Source organism: Corapipo altera, unplaced genomic scaffold (assembly GCF_003945725.1).
Source record: "Corapipo altera isolate COAL_440 unplaced genomic scaffold, ASM394572v1 45, whole genome shotgun sequence".
In the NCBI taxonomy this organism is placed as follows: Eukaryota; Metazoa; Chordata; class Aves; order Passeriformes; family Pipridae; genus Corapipo; species Corapipo altera.
Window position 1 is genome coordinate 9079187 of NW_020884877.1, and position 18836 is coordinate 9098022.

General features: G+C 40.3%; 1 long non-coding RNA gene across 1 annotated transcript in view; it reads right to left on the minus strand.

Annotated features, from left to right (window-relative positions):
- LOC113944109 overlaps positions 1-17931 on the minus strand; it is a 68979-nt gene extending 51048 nt beyond the window's left edge. Inside the window, exon 1 of the long non-coding RNA XR_003526584.1 lies at positions 16838-17931. This is a non-coding gene — a long non-coding RNA (uncharacterized LOC113944109). The remainder of the gene's footprint in view (positions 1-16837) is intronic.
- Positions 17932-18836: the final 905 nt, after the last annotated feature.

Consider the following 18836-nt stretch of genomic DNA (forward strand, 5'->3'; position numbering starts at 1 on the left):
CATCAAATGGATTTTGAGAGAGCCACAAAACACTTGTTGCATGTTGTCCCGACACTGCAATATGATATTTGCATTGTGATGTTGTATCAATATGTGAGACGATCTGTCTCCTTGGGAGTCTCATGTCTGGCAAGGCAGTTCCCAATTCAGAGGCTCACTTTTTTTAAAAGGATTTTGTCTGTACATGCGTAAACAGCAGCCAATTCTTTGGGATCTCCAGAGCAATCTGTGTAGATTTAAGCATGAAAAAACTTGAATGACTTGCGATTCCACAGGCAGACAATTCAAATGATTAATTGTACTCTCAAGTATATCATCATATATCGAGAACCATGTCAGCACACTACTGTGAATAACTACTGTGAATATCAGGCAATCTTCCTAATGACTGGCATGGCAAAAGAGAGTGTATGGGCTAAGAACAATACTCAAGGAGTCTTGATTTGTCAGTCAAGAAAGGCCTGAAACCTCTATACCTTTGGATAGACTTTGCACAGCAGGAAATTTCTCTGTCTGTTTATTGTTAATCAAATCCAGCACTGAAGGAATTGCTTGATATTGTTAAATGGGTTATCCCCTGTGTGATATCTTGTTTTTTTGACTGTGTTTTACAAGATGACCAAGTGTGCTGTGTTACCATATTTATCCCCAGGTTATAGTTTTGTGAAAAACAGCATGTAGATGTTATAATCCCCTAACTCCAGAAACACAGTCCTATGAACTGGTTTTGCTGTGATTTATCAGGGTATGTTGAAACTAGTGCTCAGAGAATCTTGGAATTAGTGGGATTTGAGTTAGGATTCTACAGTAAAAGAGGAATTATTAGAAGAGAAACTCTGCATAGTAAATAGCACCTTTATTTTTGTTCTATCACAGCTCTTTTCTCATCTTTCTGTGAGGAGCAGTGGGTGAATGAGGGCCTGTAGTCAGGGTGTACATGCCTCTAACAGCTCAGAAAACTAATAGATCCCAGGAAGCTTTGGGGTTAAATATGTATTTGAATGTTTTTAAATAACAACATCTTTTCTTCCTTTAGCTCTGTCTCAATGCAGGCTTAGCTGCAGAGTTGGAAGAGCTCTCCTGTGTCTACAGCAAAACTATCTGTCTTATATTAATCAGTTTCTGGTAGAACTAGTCTTGAATTATGATTAAAAGCAGGGTTGTGTCTGCATTTATCTGCTTCCAGGGCTTTAAGTTTCAGTGTAGGTCTCTGGCATCCAAGCTAAGAATCATTAGTCCTAATGATAGTCATTACCAGTCACTTCACTGACTTTATTTTTCCTTTTTATTTATCTGTTATAGAATATATATGTATTCTATATTCACATATATGAATATATTTCTATGCATATTTATTTATATGTTTTATGTATGTTGTAGATATAAATACACGTATAAATTGATTCTAAAGCATGAGCCACTTCACAGTGAGAAGATACTTAAAGATACTTCTATACTTAAAGAAGCTACTTGTATTCACAGGTACCATTCTGCTGTTTCTTTTCAGAAATATTTCTCAATGTTAATACCTTCTATTCCTGTCTATTAGTTGTGTTATGGTAACACTTAGCAGACAGACTTGACACAGAATCCATGTCAGAGTTAGTGCTGGAGAGACACCCAGCAAGACAGTCTGCCATGCAAACAGGGGTTGGCAGGGGGCAGAGAAAGGAAGAGTTCCAGTGGTGTCACCAAGTAGGTGAACAAGAGTCAGAAACAACCCTCCCTGGGACAATTCATGCTTTACTGGAGCCGTAGACTACCACTGTGATACACAGCTCTCTTTCTACTAATTTTGTGAGACATCTAGGAGCCAGTTTTGTTTCTTCCATTAGTAGTTCTTTGTTTCCACTGATTTATCTTCAGCAAGTGTAAGACCCTGTGTAAAGGCTGGACTCTACCTCAGCTGTGAACAAGGTGAAATACTGCTGAGCATAATACAAGGAGCTGTCTTGCACAGAAAGGGGAGGGGAAGAGTCCTTGAGACTTCATAACCAGAACAGGGTCTGCTCCACCCTCCCTGCCTTGCCTGTTATGAAGAATGGTAGAGATTCTCAGGACTCTGCGTTCAATTCCATCCCATTACTCCACCATTCCTAATGCTAGAAAATTATACATCTTGATTTAATTTCCCTTTCCTTCAAGATGCGCCATTACTGCTTGTCATACTTACCTACTCTTTTTTGTGCCTTTAAAACTATTTTATCTGTTATTTTGAGTCCTTTCAGTTCATTCTTCTGTTTACCTAACAACTGCAATTCCTTTGTTTTTCCCTTATGCCCATGGATGTTGTCCCTCTGCTTATTTTCGTCACTCAACTCTGGAACACTTCAAATTGGGCCACATTGTTCTTGTCCTCTTGATAATATTCCCTGACTAGGAGCTGGGACTGAGGGAGGGAGTGGGAATCCTATTAGTGAAATCCCTGGTATCAAATGTTGCAAAGGGGGGATGAGCAAGAAGGGAAGAAAAGCAGAAGTTGGAGAAAGTAACCACAGACCTCCTGTAAGTTTCAGGGTAATTTGCTGATATGAATTTGGACTATTTAGCACTGAGAAGTGCAAAACAATGCACTTTACAAAGAACTGCTGAGAACAAGCATGTATGTATGCTATGCAGGGATTAGGTTTTACTCTGCTGCAACCTCTCTGGAGTAAAAAAAAGGATGTCAATGAAGACATCATCTCTGTACGCAGAGCTGATAAAAAATAAAGAAACATTAGAAATGTCAGATTGCATGAAAAAGGGAAGAATAACATAGAACATATGAACATGTTACACTGATCTGTGTTATAGTTCCAAGTAAACTACTGCATTCAGTTTGGGTTGCTTCATTTCTACATGGCCATTGCAGAGACTAAGGCAGACATAGAGCCCAACAAAATTATTAAAGACCTGAAGGAATGGGAGAGTCTATGCCAGATGAAGTTAAAAAGAATAGGATGACTTAATTTGAAAACTGCAAAGTAATAGAGAAGATAACAGACAAGAGATAATAAATTTCATTCTGTCCCATGGCCTAAATGCAACTCAGGTCTTGATGAAATAAAAAGGCACAAATTTAATAGGGATCAGAGGAAATGTTGTTCCCAGTGCAGCACAATAGCCAGATACCTTGGTCTGACTTTTGTGTGCCTTGCAAAATCCAATGCAAGACAGAAACACAACAGTGTTTTTAAGCTATTTCTGATAAGAAGATCACTGCTTTGTGTCATGGGCCAGATCTGCTGCTGCAGGAGAGCTGGATCGTCTGGGTGGCCAGTGCTCCCATCTTACTCAGGACTGAGCCCTTGCTTCATTTCCCACTAACTCCTGCTGCAGACAATCATACTTTGTAGTGCCACCCATTGCTAGATTTGCAGTGCACTTCCCTAGTCATAGGTTTCTAGTACTCTCAAACGTGTCTGAGCTAGTACTTGCCAACTTCAGTTGAATAAATAGATCTTTCAAGGGAAGTGCTTTTTCATGTTGTGTTTTCTGTAGAGACATAGACAGCATTTTGCACCTTTTGTTATTTTCTGTACAATGTAAGCACAAATATTGCTGAGGATCACAACGTCTGATGCATCTTGGGAATACATTATCTATCAAGAGTAAAACACAGGTAGAGGGAGGAAAAGCTCTAAACAGTCACAACTCTTACTTGTTTCATGACTTAGCAAAACTGCCTCCCCATGAGGTAATCTGTGTAGCTCCATGTGATCACTGTCTCCAGTGATTTATCTTGATTCAGCTAATAAAGCTACTATCCAGAATATGCCAGCTGGTTTGAGAAAAGTTAAGGTCAACGAAATAAAGCCTGAGGTTACACCAGTTCAAAGAACAGGATAATTGAAATCAAGAGGAATTTTGTGGACTTCCTTGAAGTGTCTCCATTCACATTTACACTACTGTAGTAATTCTGTGGCTGTTTGAAGCTGCTTTTCTTGTCACTGTAGGATCATCTCTAAAGCTACCCGATTGGGCTTTGGTTTTAATTAGGCTCAAGAAAAGATATTCTTAATTAAAGTTCCTGATTGAAGGAGATCTAGGAGCATTCCATGACTGTTGAAAGAGAGGATTAGGAAGGAATTAACTCCTGAAGTTCTGGTTTTCTGGCCATCTATCGTACCCTGCCAGAATTCAGTGCTACTTGCTGCCTGAACAGAAGGGATGGAACAGCACTGTCTGGCAGCAGAAGCAGGCACTGGTCCTTCCTTGTCCATCCTGGAGATCCCTTTGGAGAAAGGAAGAGAAGACTTTAGTGGCACAGGGAAGAGATATTTAGGTAATGAAAATACCAGGTACTTGAGGAACTCTTTATGCTCGGATGATAAAATCAGCAAACTGAAAGAGCCTTATTTAATTGTTTATAGAGAGAGGGAAAAGTTTGAACTCTGTATTGTGAAAAACACAGACTAAGGCCTTGAAGTTGCACTTCATGGAGATAAAGCACTTCTGAGAAAACAGTAATTTGAAGTGGTCATCCTCCAGGAACTTAGACTATTCAGCTAGAGGCATTTGAAGGAAAAAAAGGCCAAAGTGCAACACCAGAGAATTGGTGGAGTTCTGGGTTTAATAGACAGTGGGATTATTCAAGTAAACATGACACAGAATAAAGTTATAAAGGGGACATGGCAATAACAATAACTGAAGAGAAACAATAAAGCAATGCCAGTACCAAAATTATATTCTGCATTTGCACATGGCAGGTCCAAAATGGTGTGCCTGATTGCTCACAAAAATGTATTTACATATTGGTAGATAAAATGCTTTTTATAATGGTATGATATACTTAAAACTCAAAAGTTTGGGGTAAGGATTGGACTTTAAAATCACTCTAAATGAAATTACTAAGTTTTCAAAAGAGTCAGACACTGTTTTTTAGTGTAGTTCAACCAGCCCAGCTCCTAAAAATCTCTGTGTACTTTGTAACACCCCCCAGCTACAAATGAGGTGATTTTCCTTGGCTCACAAATCAAATTACAGTGGCAGAACTGGGATCAGGGTAGAAGAATTAAAACTCTCAGCACTCCTCATTCTTGCCACTAGATCAAACTTGTGCTTCCACACTTCAGCACAGTACAGCCTTCATTAGGAAAAACCACTTTAAACAAACAGATGAAGTGCACATAATATTTTTATTCCTCAAAATCTGGAATACTATATGCCATTAACACTGAGTCATTGAAATTGCTCCAAAATGAAATATTATAGTGTGTTGTGCCAATGCCTTGAAAGTCTTTGTGTTAAGATTTCAACGAGAGAAACCAAAACAAAACTCCAAACCTGAAATTTTCAGTCTAGGCATCACATTTCAGTCCTAATGCATGGGAAATATCAAAGTATTACAAGCCCTCATGTCCACACAGAGAGGTAGATAAAAGTCTAAAGTCGACAAAGATCAGGCTGCAAATAGGATACACATTTAACTGAAGATAATTAACCACTGGAACAGATGGTAAAGGGATGTGGTAAATTAATCGCCTAGAGTCTTTAAATCAAGATTGGATGTCCTTCCTTCTGAAAGAGATGGCACAGTTCAGCTATAAATTATTGGGCTTGAAGGTGGCATTGCTGGGTGAAATGCTCTGGACTGTGTCATATGCAGGAGGTTGGAGTTGATGAGTGTAATGGTTCATCCCCCCAGACCTTGCTATCCGTGAATCCATTACGTTAACTTGAAAAGTTTTACGGTTTAACAAGCAGTTACAGACTGTTAGGTTCACAGCGTGGAGTTTCTAACTATTCTTTCACTCTATGTTCTAAAGGGTCTGAAATAATCTTTTTAATATTATTTAAAACATGCAACTGTAAAATATGAACATGCTTTGCTTTTAACACATTGATTCCCTTATCTCACTAAAACAAAAACTGGTCTTAGGGGAAATGTTGGTTGTATATTCCCACACATGTTCATTGCCCCAGGTCTTGGGCAGGTAGGTGGTAGAAAACCTTCCTCTCCATCTCTCTCTGGAGCAACATGAAGGAAGTGAACAGGGGTTCATCACACTGATACATCTCCATTTTTGACTGCTTGAAAAGTTCTGTGACAGAGGGCTATTCCAATGCTCGTGGCTGTGGCAAAACTGTGTTCTGCTGCTCCCTAGTCTGCTCTTTTTTGCCAGAGTACCAGTCTACCGTGTGATGGTTCTTATCTGTCTCTTCACAGGGTTCGGGTCAATGAATACACGTTTAGTATCTTTTAGATGAGACATGGGGGCTGGGATTCAAATGCCTGAACACAGTAGTATCTCAGACACTCTTGAACATCCTCCCTGAACTTCACCTGTTGTTGTGACAGGTGAGAGTCTCTACTTCCATAGTCTTCTGGAACAAAAGCTGGAAACTAAATAGAATAGCCAAAGCCACGTGGAATGGGATGGTGGTATTAATGCCCTGATCACTCCTGAAATGTTTTTGGTCATTAAAAATCCCAGTGAGCTCTTGGTCAGTCCTAAGAAACAGATCTAATCAGGCTACAATTTGGGATGTTATTGTCTGCCACCCGAATTTCATTCTCACAGTTTTATTTGCTTACAATAGCCTTTACTTCCTGTCCTGAGCTTCTGGGTTGTGGTACTGAACACCTCTATGCAGCTGCTGAATTTCAGAATGCACTCATCTGTGGTGGTGCTCTTGACAGATACATTGTTTCGAAAAATGTTTGGGGATCAAAAGTATGTGTTAGTATATATCCAATGTTTGAGATCCCAAAGCACTCCATGATAGTTATATATAGAAAATCATGGGTTTTCCTCTCTTGTTACAGAACAAGGTTTTGAAGACATGATTTATGATGTTTGGGGTTTCTGGTTTCTAACATTCAGCTTTCCATTTTCCAGAGACATTTGAAGGGTCATTCAAAGAGAGAGCCCTTTGTGAGTCCTAAGGAGAACAACTCCTGGTAGAAACATCCCAGAATTATCATTTGCTTCTTAGAAATCTTGGTCCTAGTGTATTTTCATTGTCATTCCATGCACATGTTAATACCTTTTGTGATTTTGAAAAACAGCCTTTCATGTCTACAAGGTAGTTTTTAGTCAAGCATGGGGGAAATAATATTTTTAGTATCTAGCCCCCTAATGCTGCTTCAATTAAATCAGTTTCTCTCCTCTCCTTTCTCTTTTCTTAATTCTGATTGACCCTCCATACTCATTTGAATTACATTATTTTTCTGTCTTTCTCTATTCTCAAGGTTTATAGTCCCTTGGTTAGACAACCATAAACATTCAGCTCCTCTCATATATAACCAAGATTAAAGCTGTGTATATAAATCTGGCAGCAGAGTAGTATTTTTGCCCACTCTTGAATTGTAGCTGTATTTCTTCAGTAATGACTGAACAATAATTCATCATATTCACTTTTTCAATCTCCACACATATATGTAAACCAAAATTGCAACAAATATTTTTGCTGACCAGTGGCTACTTAAACACCTGAGAAACTCAGGTTATATCTGTGAACAAACGGTGCTATTGATTCTTTCCCTGTTATTACAAGCAATTATGTTTCACTTGCATCACAATTAGAAGTTGTACAAAAGAGCAATCGGAAAGAAAGGCCATTGAGTCAAATGCCCTCCATAGTATCCTGTATAATACCTGTGGTGTCTTGCTTAGGTATATAATAATCCAATCCGCCCTGTAGTACTTCAAGCTCATTTGTTTTCTGAATCCCACACAAACTCCTACACATGCAGCTGTGTTTGGCTTTGTGGTAGATCCCACAGGTCTGCCCAGGCCAATATGTGGATATGTGGATTTACATATTGCAGGTGATGTATGAATGTGCTATAAAGGTTGCTGCGTTCAAGCTCCCTGCACACCATTTAGAAAGCACAGCATTGCTAACTAAGATAAACTTGTCTCATCTGCTCATGTTTTCAAGGCCATTACTGGCTGCAGCTCTTATTGTTGCTTCTGGTCCTGTGGGAACACGGGAAATCAAAGCTATGGACCCTTGCACAAGGTTTGCTGTGGGCTCTGCTTTGTTGATGGCACCCCAGAGGGTTACAGCAAGGCTCCTTATGGCAGCCCTGGGAGAGAGTCACTGGGTCTAACACGCTGTAGGGCTTCAGGAGCAAAGCTGTCCCGCCTTTGCTTGGAATTGTTTAAGCGCTGCATTAGTACAGGTTAGAGGCTATAAGTAAACAGGTCTGTGACAGCCTCTCATACACATGTAAGTGACTGCCTCATTTCTAGATGACCCTCCTTGGACAGTCTGCACTGGCAGCTCTCTCCATGGCAGTCTGTTTTCTCCGACTTCAGTTTCCTAGGGCTGCTTTTTGCTCGGTCTCCCCTTGTTCCCTCCTTCCAAACCTCACTTTCCGTCATAAAAATTCCTCGGTAAGCTCTAGTGTCTAACCCATTTCAGACCCTAACAAGATGCTTTTTACCTATAAAAACCAAGACACTTTGTCACTTGTCCCACTTTAAAGTGCTTTATGTAGCACTCCTGTTCATACTGCACATTAACTGCCTTTTATATTTCCTGCTGCACCTGCGCCTCTCTCTGTCCCCAGTGCCCAGGCAGATGGGAAGCTGTGTCCATCTCTCACACACACACAGGACCCTACAAGCACAGAGCCTGGTCTTGCTGTTGGATAGTTCCTGTACAAAGCTCTTCACTTTAAGTCAGATTAAATGCCCAAGGGATTTGGCAGACTCATACTCTCTGTTTTCACTCACTCAGTCCCATTTTTAAAATTCTGTACTCCAAACACAAATAAAGAGTGATTGAAGCTAATCTCTGCTTGATCTAATTTTGGGGTACAGACTCTTAGCCTGCTGAATAAGCTTGGATGACCTATCTCCTAGAGAGAGTGCTTTCAGAGCCTGAGCTCTCCTACAAATAAAAATAAATTATAGCTCCCTGGTTGCTAAGAAAAGGAAAAGAAATTTGATGAATATACTGTGTTTTCAAACCTGGATCTATAGGGAGAGCTATTGTTTTGTACTGAGTCACATAATGTACTAAGAACAAAAAATAGGCAAGGTTTTGGACCTCTAAGTATTTTTCTGAATGTGCAGGCAGCCTGCCCTGTGTTTGAGCCAAAATTTCATCTGCACTGAGTGTGTCAGGGCATTACTTCTCCAGCTTCATAATGTTGTATTAGCCTTAGCCGGAACTTGTTCATTTTAGTGACTGGAAATTGTTGTAAAGACAGAAAAATGCAGGTCAGAGGGAAAAGTCCTCTTAAAGTGTGTATGGGAAAAATACGAAAAAATGAAAAGAAAAAAAGAAATAGAAAATAGAGGATGGACCATTAATTGGGTCCAACTACAGCAGTCTGGCAAGAGGAAGCTATTTTCCTTCTGAATCAAGTCAACAGTGAGGTAAGCAACTAATAAATAATAGAATCTCTACAGAAAGGCCAACTTTATGTCTTGTTGCAAACCTTCTGTCAATATGGGAGATCTGCAGGAAGTAGAGAGCCTTTGATTTATTTACACAGGGACCATGATTAGAATTACATTCCCTTAAAGGAATTTGTTTTGTTTCCTCCTCCGTCAATGAACTGCTTCTCAGAATCAGCCCCTGACTGCTCTTTCCCCAGTTTGCAGTAGCTGGATGTTTCTCAGATGACAGCTAAAACTGGCAGGCAGCACAGTCTCTCTAGGAAAGTAATTCAGGTTGGTCCCTCAGGCAGTGCTTCAGGCTCTAGATCCATATATAACACAATGCTCAGGGTGTGCAGTTTGGTTCAGAGAGAGGAACTGGCTTTTGTCTGCTAAAGGATGACACGAGACAGTGGAAAGACACTTCTTGAAACCTACCCTCAGGCACCACCAAGGGAGATCAGACCTCATCTTCTACTCAAGAAGAAAGAGATGGATGAAGCTGGAGGCCAAACTACCACCCAGCTCCTTTAATCTTAAAAGTGTCTTGGCACTTGGGTACCACCTGATACAGGTTCAAGACCTGAAAGGTTCAAGCCCTGAAAGCTACTTGGTTTTATGCTTTGGCTAAAAGAAAATGAAGGATGAGTTCCCAAGGATGCTTAGGCCCATGCATAGCTCTTATTGAAGACCAAAGGTCCCCCGGGTCAAGACTTAAAGAATGTGTTTTTAGTATTATAAAAATGGTACTTGCCTAAAATAAAATAAATAAATAAATTAAAAAAAAAAAAGCAAGCAACATTAGTTCTCTTATAATTTCATCCTGGACACATGGAAAAGTATTTTAAAGTTTGGAATGAGAAAACCAGTCCTCTCCTTCACAACTGTTAGTAACGGCCAGATCTGAGTTACAGCCATGTGATCCAGCAAGTACTGAGCTTTGCTGTCAATAAAATTTTATTCCTAGTTTTGCCATAATTCATTGCTATGAGATAATCATAGTTTGCTTTCGTGTTTCTGTTTTTCTTCCTATGCTAGAACTCAGGAGCTGGGAATCTCTTATTAGATGCCTGGATCAAACTATGAGCAGGAAGTGGGAAGCTTTGTTGAAGTTCTCTACTTACCATTGTCAAATGAGCAAGTGCTGTTAAACAGCATTGCAGCTGTTTGTCCTGGAGTTGGGAATAGGAATAATGGGAACAGCATGCTTACATTTTGTTGCCAACTGGCCAGGGAAAAAGAATATATATGAAATGTATGAATTTAAGGGGTTTTATGTGAAATGTGGCCTGGTAACTAGAGACTTGGGATAGCGACACTGATGCAGACTTTTTATGTGACTTGTGGTGAGTTGGTTAATAAGTTTTAAATTTAAGACATTTGTATTTACACACCTTATGGTGCCGTTAAGAATGTAACTCACTAAAGGCATCAGGTACCCAGAAGCTGGTAGCAGAATGTCAGCTCAAAGCCTACAGCACACACATTCAGAGAGGGCTGTGACAACCCAGCTCTGTGCTCACTCTTCTGAGAGTACAAAGCTATAAGAGGATGCAAGGCCCAGGCTCACAACTGTGGTATTTATGGGTACTCAAAACCCACACAGGAGACTTTACATCATTCTGTTTATGGGCTGGTTTCTTAACATGTTGTGTGTGCACAGGAAGGGGGAAAGCAAGGACAGCGAGCTGCTGTATGAAATCTGGATCTGGGTTGTACCTTCATTTCAAATTACTGCATTGAAGTGGTTTCCTTGCAAGACAGCAGTTTGAAATCAGCATTTTTTCTTTGACCTCAGATTGCTCAGGCCAGCACTGGAGCAGTGTGCATGGTGAAAACAATACATATTAAAGTCTCCTGCATTGTTCTGCTACTGCTGGGTTGAGATTCTTGTGTATGCATGTAAGTCTGGGAAAAATAGATCCAAATATATCTTTGTGGCTCTCCCCCTTGACTTCTAGGTAATTGGGACCCTTGTATATTTTCTCCCTTTGTAATACCCCAAGATGCAACTCCCTTTGGGAGTTCCCTAATCTGTGTATCAGTGGCAATCCTATAATCCTATATAATTGTATTAGTCTCAATAGCAGATTAGCTCCAAGTGCCCCTACAGACAAGGAGCTGTCAGCTCTGCTATTGTTTCCACTTAATGTGATTCCAGTCAGCAAAGAAGAAAAGCAGCTGAGAGCCCTCTGTCTCACATTACAGCCCACAGTTTCTAAACCAATTAAGAAAAAGGGATTTACAGTCAACTGGATTAAGGGCTCTGTTTATATTATCCCATATTTCTTTTTATAATACCTTCCATTTTCTATCTAGCTTTGTAATCAGCTACCCTTTTTTCTGCCTTTTGAAACACCCATCCATGTCCTTACCTATCCATTTACCAATCCATCTCACATGTAGGATTTCAGCCATCTGTCTGGTTAACTTCACCAGCCTGCTTTATTGCATATTTTTTAGAGAACACATGGTGCATGAAGCATACTCAGTAATGCTGAGATTGAAACCAATGCCTGATTTCAGATCAATCTCAAGATGACCTCACTAATATAAGTACATTTGTGAGACAGTGTTTGGGCCAATCTCTCCTTTTTGCTAGCTAAAACATTCTACCCACCACCCTTATCAGAGCCAAACCATGCTGGTATGTAAACAGCATGACAGTCAATAATTATTAAGCAGGAAAATGGTGCCTATAAAATCCTACAACGCTCACAGAGGAAGAGGTAAAATGAAACTCCAGCAGGACTGTGTTCATAAGATGAAAGATCATCTGCCAGTTTGGTCCTTGATCTGGTCAACTAAGTAGCAGATTAAGGATAGAAACACACTTTGCTTTCACAGAGGTGTCTCTTTTGCTATGACAAGAGGTAATGATTTCTGGAGGATGTGGGCTAAAACACCACTTCATCTGAGAACTGACATCAACAATCGAGACCCTGGGATTTGATCAGCACTATGGCTTGTGCTTTTAGAAATACATACAAAAAGTCATGCATCAGCTACCAACAGTAATTGTTTTCTTTTACTTGATCAAAATAAATCAATACAATAACATTAACACAATCCATATTGCCCAAAATATCTCTGTTATCATCCTGCAGGGATGATATCTTGCATTCCCTTGAATTCCTAATTCAGCATAAATTCACACTAAGGGACATTATAACATGTTCAGGTGACTGTGATTTTATGTGCTTTCCTAGATGGAAGTTGCTTAGTGAATATGTTTCTTAATGGTTTGTTCTTATGACAGAATTAGTTTGGGGCTGTCTTTTCTCTGAATGAAGATCCTTTTCCTATTGAATACCATTTCTCAAAAATATTTTTTCCCAACCAGTTTAATATTTAAACAGGTTTAAATTTTAAATCTCACTGTACAAATCCACTTAGATTTTCAAATTACAGTAATACTTCACCAGGTTTCATTTTTAAGGCAATGTAATATGTATAATTCATTCCTTGAATCTTAGATAAGGTTGATATTATGATACAGTGCAATTTGCTGCCTTGCAATGAAGCTTTACAGCTAAGGTGAGTTCTTCCACTTCAGGCTGTAGCTTTATTACAAACGGCTTTAAAAGAAATAAGGATGAAAAATGAGAAATTAAGTGTTCCAGTAGCTGGAGAGCTCCACAACCAGTGCCTGTTTTACCACTTGTGCTTGTTCATGGAGCGCTCACGGCAAAGTCCTGCTCCAACCTCGCAGTTTCCTTGGGGCAAGGAGACTCTTTCATTGAATGAGTTGCCTTCATTACACTTTTGAACCAGATATTTCAGAGGAAAGCTCAGGGAAAAGTATAAACAACTGAGACTGTGAAAGGATTGATGATGGCCAAAAGAATAAAGCAAATAGGCAAAAGTTTTTAAAAGTAATGATGAGTTTCAGAACTTTAACACCTGGGTCCCAAATGTAATGCATTTAAAGATGGTTCTTTTTTTTTCATCTTAGTATCTGTTACTCCTAAAGCCACGAACGGAGTAAGAAAAATGCAGAAGTACCTGAGTTCCAAATAAGCCAATGAACTCAGTGCATGCAGACACCCCAGGCCTAGAATTTATAACAATGCCAGATCCAGGTCTTTTCTGTTTGCTGCTGCAACACTGATCCCAGTGAGTACCATTAGAGGGTTTGCTAAAGTTTCCCAGTAATCCACTAACAATTGCTTGCAGCCCTCTTTGATAACTAGTCAGCAAGGAAAATTACTCAAAATAAAAATAGAGATACCCCAAATAACAAAATAATCTTGACCCTGGACCAGCTGGGTGCTGCTTGTATGACAGCAGTTGATTCAGGAGCCAGATGGCAAATGAACCTTATACTGTTATATGATGATGGAAAATCATTCAGGATCCAGATGGAGCAGGATTGCCAGTTTGACAGTCTTAATGCAGGCTACTTAGCACCTATTTTTCAGCAGTGGCATAGTTACCTCCAGTGCTTAGAAAGATTTTTTAGGCAGTATGAGTGTACACTCTGGGCTGGCCCAAGGATGTAAGAAGGTGTCAGCCTTAAGGTGAACAGTTACCAACACTTCAGCATTACTCAAGTTGTCAGGCCTTGGTCCTGGCCTGCCCTAGCAGAGCTGTTGCAATCATAAACATTCACAAAATTTATTAGAGTAGGAACAAGTTGCGAGCATAGCTTCTAAAGCTTTCAGGCAGTAGCAATCTGGAAAAACTGATGTTTACACAGAAACCCTGTACCGTGCATAGTCTGAAGATGCTGCTGCCATGATGCATTTCTGTCTACCTGCCCAGAATCAAATCTCTTAGTGATAACCATGGAGAGATAGGAACATCCAGCTCATCATGGGGAGGTGGAATCAACTGAATACAGAAACACTTGGTAGGCAAAGAAAGGACAGATATTGGAGGGATTATTAAAGTGATTTTCCATATTCACCTTCAAAGATATTTCTGGACACACTCCTCTCTCTATATACTGTTCTCCTTTTTTTAGGGAAGACAGCTTGAAAAATTCCAAAATGCTGTATCTGTTTGAAAGATTCTGTTCTTACCTCATTTTTCTTGAAAGCTTAGTGAAGGAAAAAAAAAAAGTGGCATGGTGACATTAAAAGAGATATGACCAACACCTAAAAACCAGAGAAGGGACATTTAATACAAGTTTACAAGGGACATATGCATGATTTTTAAAATGTGCTTTGTTCTTCTGTACAATGAGAGTGAGAAAAGTTGTATAGATTTTTAAGAATAAGCTAACTTCAACCTGCCTTTTACATCAGGAATATCAGGACTGGCAGCTCTTGTTTCTGTACTTTTGTACAAAGTATTGCAGGATGTTTATCATTGCATCTGTACTGAATCTTTAGCACTATAAGTCAGCATTTTTATGGAAAAAATAAATGGCAAATAGTTTTAAACAAATTGAGGATAAAGCCCTTCACTTGCTGACCGTTGAACTTCCAGTCTAGTGGCTTTTATACTGTGATGATTTTGGTAACTTCAGTAATTATATAATTTTCATGGGATGAAAATACCTAAAATTTTAACATATGAAGAGGCTGTGGTTAGAGGTAGGGATACTCCTTAAAGAAAGCAAACATTTTTTTAGATCCTTGTGTTATATCATAAGAAAGAACACAAAGCCACATCACTGTGCATTTTGTCTGATGCCAATAGCCTAGTAACACAATGATAAAACAATTGTTCATCAGTTCCCTTCTTTTGGTTATTGGCTGAGACCCCCCTCTGCACAGTATTTCTGAAATTCACCTCCAATCCATCTCATCTCAAACAAAAATAGGATTAATACTATTCATATTGCAAAGAGCATAAGACAAACTATTATTTAAATATCTGTGTATATGACAAAAAGTGTAGGAGGCCTTCCTCTACTATTTTTTTTTTAACAGCATCTCTGATTTCAGTTCCTTTACCCAGAAGTCTACTAATTATTAGATCCTGTTGGCAAAGCAATGGGTTAATTAATGTGTCTGAAAGGCTTTTGGACAAGGTACAGTTCTTTGCTGAGAAATAGTCGGCTGCAGTGGTAATATCTGCATAATGAATTAAACAAATGAACCTGAAACGCAAACCCAAAACTTATCTTCCAGTACCCACGGTGTGAAAAAGTCAGTCATGAGAAATACACTCTCAGCCCTGTCTTCTGTGTTGAGTAATATTGCCAATATACTCCTGTCTACTCCATAATGTTCCCTCTTGCATTTACTGTGTGTATTCTCCTGGTCGCAAAGTTTTTCCTGACTGCATTTAAACTTTTTGAACATGAACAAGTTTTATATTTTAGATCTAATAGTTACTATAAAATCTGTGGGTAATAAAACCCAGGCAACCATAAAAGCAGTTTTCTTACCTTGATTGTGATGAAGTTACAGCTTGCCTTTATGATTAATCTTTTACAGGTAGTAAAGAACACAGATTATATGGCATATGAACACACAGCAAATACCACGTAGCAGCAATCTAATACATATCACCAGAAACAATTTAGCAGTAAATTTTTTCTTGTTAACTAATAAATGCCACAAACACCCACCTTATATGTAAGTCTTGCTAGATATTTTGGGGCACGCTGTCAAGTAATTTAGGGATGTGGATTGGATTTGGGGAATAAAGGAATGTAGAAGACAGAGAGTGCCAGACAATACAAATCTGAAGATGCACAGGAGGCTTTAAGGTGTGGTTTTAGTTATATTTTCCATTTAAATTATCCTAAGAATACTGCATTTCAGTATGCAACACCCTAAGTTAGTGCAAAACAATGAGAAATTGCCATGGACTATGAAAAGGCAAAACTCTGTTGCCTGAATTAACAAAAGACAGCACTGCAGAAGAAGAGCACTGGCAGTGAGCAGTTTGCTGGATGCTGGCTTTTAGCTGGCTGTTGTAAGATGCTCGTGATAGCTTTTAAACAATAAATTGAAATTAATTATATTTCAATAATATTAATGTAAGTAAAAGTACTCAAAAATTAAGTGGCATGAATAGAAATGCTTCAAGTTTTCATCCTTACCATGATTTTCATTCCTTTAACTCTCTCAATGTTCAAATCATTCAAGTTACAAAGACGATCAGTAGAGAGTTTTCAAATAAGTAGGGGTATATATTGATTAATTTACCTAGGCAGGTTTGTCTGGTAAGTGCAGATAGTTTTTGTTACAATGCTCTTTCCCAAATCTGTAGGAAAAAAGTTCAGTGCATGAAGATTCCTGGGCATGAACGTGAACTGGTAAAATCCACAAATTTTGAAGTGTGCTATAGCTGTCTGTACCTGAGAGGCCAGTGAGGTAACAAGGGACACAGGGACTGATCCTGAAAACTCATTCACTGCGAGAAGCAATGGCAAATAGTCTGTGATTCAGCATATGTTGAACTACATTTTTCTCAGGTCTGTGCATCCAAAGGACCCTTTCCCAAAACTATTTCCACTGTTGTGTTTAGGATAACCCACTGAGTCTGTGATTTCTCTTGTACTTAGGAGATAAGACAAGCCCAAGGTCTGAGAAGGAAGCAAGGTGAGCAGACTTAACATGGCTTGCAGACCTCTGATCACCTTCAGATTTATCCTTTTCCATTCCTCTGATGATTCCTCAGAGTGATGCATCCCAGCCACCAAAGACTCAAGGAAGCAGCAGCACCTGACCCGTTTCACCTGTCTGCCCACAGCATGAGGGTGTGGAGGACAAGTACCAGGCCTCCCACTCTGCTGCAGGCTTTCAGCAGGCATTCCCTCTTTGTGTGAAGTGCTGTTGTGTGGAAGTCTCTCACAGCACACTCATCATGGATCCTAGGATTACCCCTGTCGTGTGTCATCATTGTCATGCAGAGAGCAGGGATGGGAGCGGGTTCAAATCAGTCAGTGCATTCACTCCCTTTCAACGCCATAGCAGTGTCACTGAGGCCGAGGCCAAGCCCACAAGATCAACCCTCACAGGCATACCTCACACAATGGTTCTGAGTGCTCTGGTCTCTGCTCATCTTTACTTCCTACTGCCTCATCTGCTCCTTGGGGCCTTCCAAACCAGGGATCTGCTCCCCTCATGTGGGAATGGCCACTGTGATTGCCCCTGCGTGTGGTCCTGCTGCCATCCTGCAGCCTCTGTGGGCAGCAGAGACGTGAGGAAACATCACGATTCCCCACTTTTTGCTGTGCCAGTTGCACTGCCTGCCATGTGCCTGATCCTGCCACCCTTTCTCCCAAGATGCTGCATCCCTCGCTGCAGGCCACAGGCACACAGTTCACTTGCAGCTGGGCATCTGTGTACCCCATCACCAGCAGGGCACCAGGTAAGCACCCCTGCCCATCCACAGAGGGGCTCTTGGGAAGTTCCTGGCACCACAGAGAGGAGGAGTAGGTTCCACCTGAGGAGATTAGTGCCTGCGTTTTGCTGAGGAGATAGCAGCCCATGCTATGCAGAGGAGACAGGTGCCAGTGCCAACTGAGTAAATAGCTGTCAATGCCTGCTGAGGTCTGAGTGCTTCGTCCCTGAGGAAACGGCCGACAGTGCCCTGCTGAGGAGATGGCCTCAGGTGCCTGCAAAGCTGGTGGGTGCTTCCTTGCTGAAGAAATGAATGACAGTGACCGTCTGAGGAAATGGATGGAATATCCTTCTCAGGAAATGGCGACCAGTGCCCCCTGAGGACATGACTGCCAGTGCCTGCTGAGGAGATGGCCACCAGTGCCCCCTGAGGACATGACTACCAGTGCCTGCTGAGGAAATGGCATCTGGTGCCTGCCAAGGAGATGGGTACTGCCCTTCTGATGTGCCACTGAAGAGGTTGTTGGTACTGGGTGGCTGGTGATACAGTGGGAAGAGGCCTTCGTGCTGTGTGGCAGACTCAGGTACGGTCCAAACAGCATTCTTATTTGGGGGGATCCTTCACGAGTAAAGCTGATCCACACAAACCCTATATGTTCACAATACTGACAAAATGGGGAGGAGCTTTTGTTTGATGCTTTGCTTTGGGTTTAAACACTCCATTTTAACACCATTATATATCCTTCACAAAGCAATGAGTAACTGTATGGAGAAAAGAACTGGAGCCATCGCAATTTACATAAACCAGAAGGCATGAGAAGGGCCATGGTGACAAGCCATGCTGAACAGAAATGCCTTCTCAGCCAGAGCTGCTTTCTACAGATTGTGATTTACAGGAAGTGGTTGAATTATTTGAAATAATTAACCTATTTAATGAATTGAGTTTCATACTCACTTTTAAAATTGTCATTGAATATGCTCTGAGTTTTGTAAACATACTTGCAATTATTTCAGAAGTGGCTGATAAGGGTTGTCATCCAATACGTTTCTCATTAATTGTTTGCTGCTCTGCTTTGAAAGCAGACTGTTTTACTCTATCTTGTGTTTGATGGCCCAAGTTTATGGCATTCCCCTGAGCTTTCAGGCCCCTTTTTCAGCTTGTTGCTTGAACAATTCCTCCACAAATATTTCATATGAATATGATATATCCACATACATAGAGTTATAAGCAATGCTAGAGCATTTTGAGCATTTTTTTAAGGAATAAAGT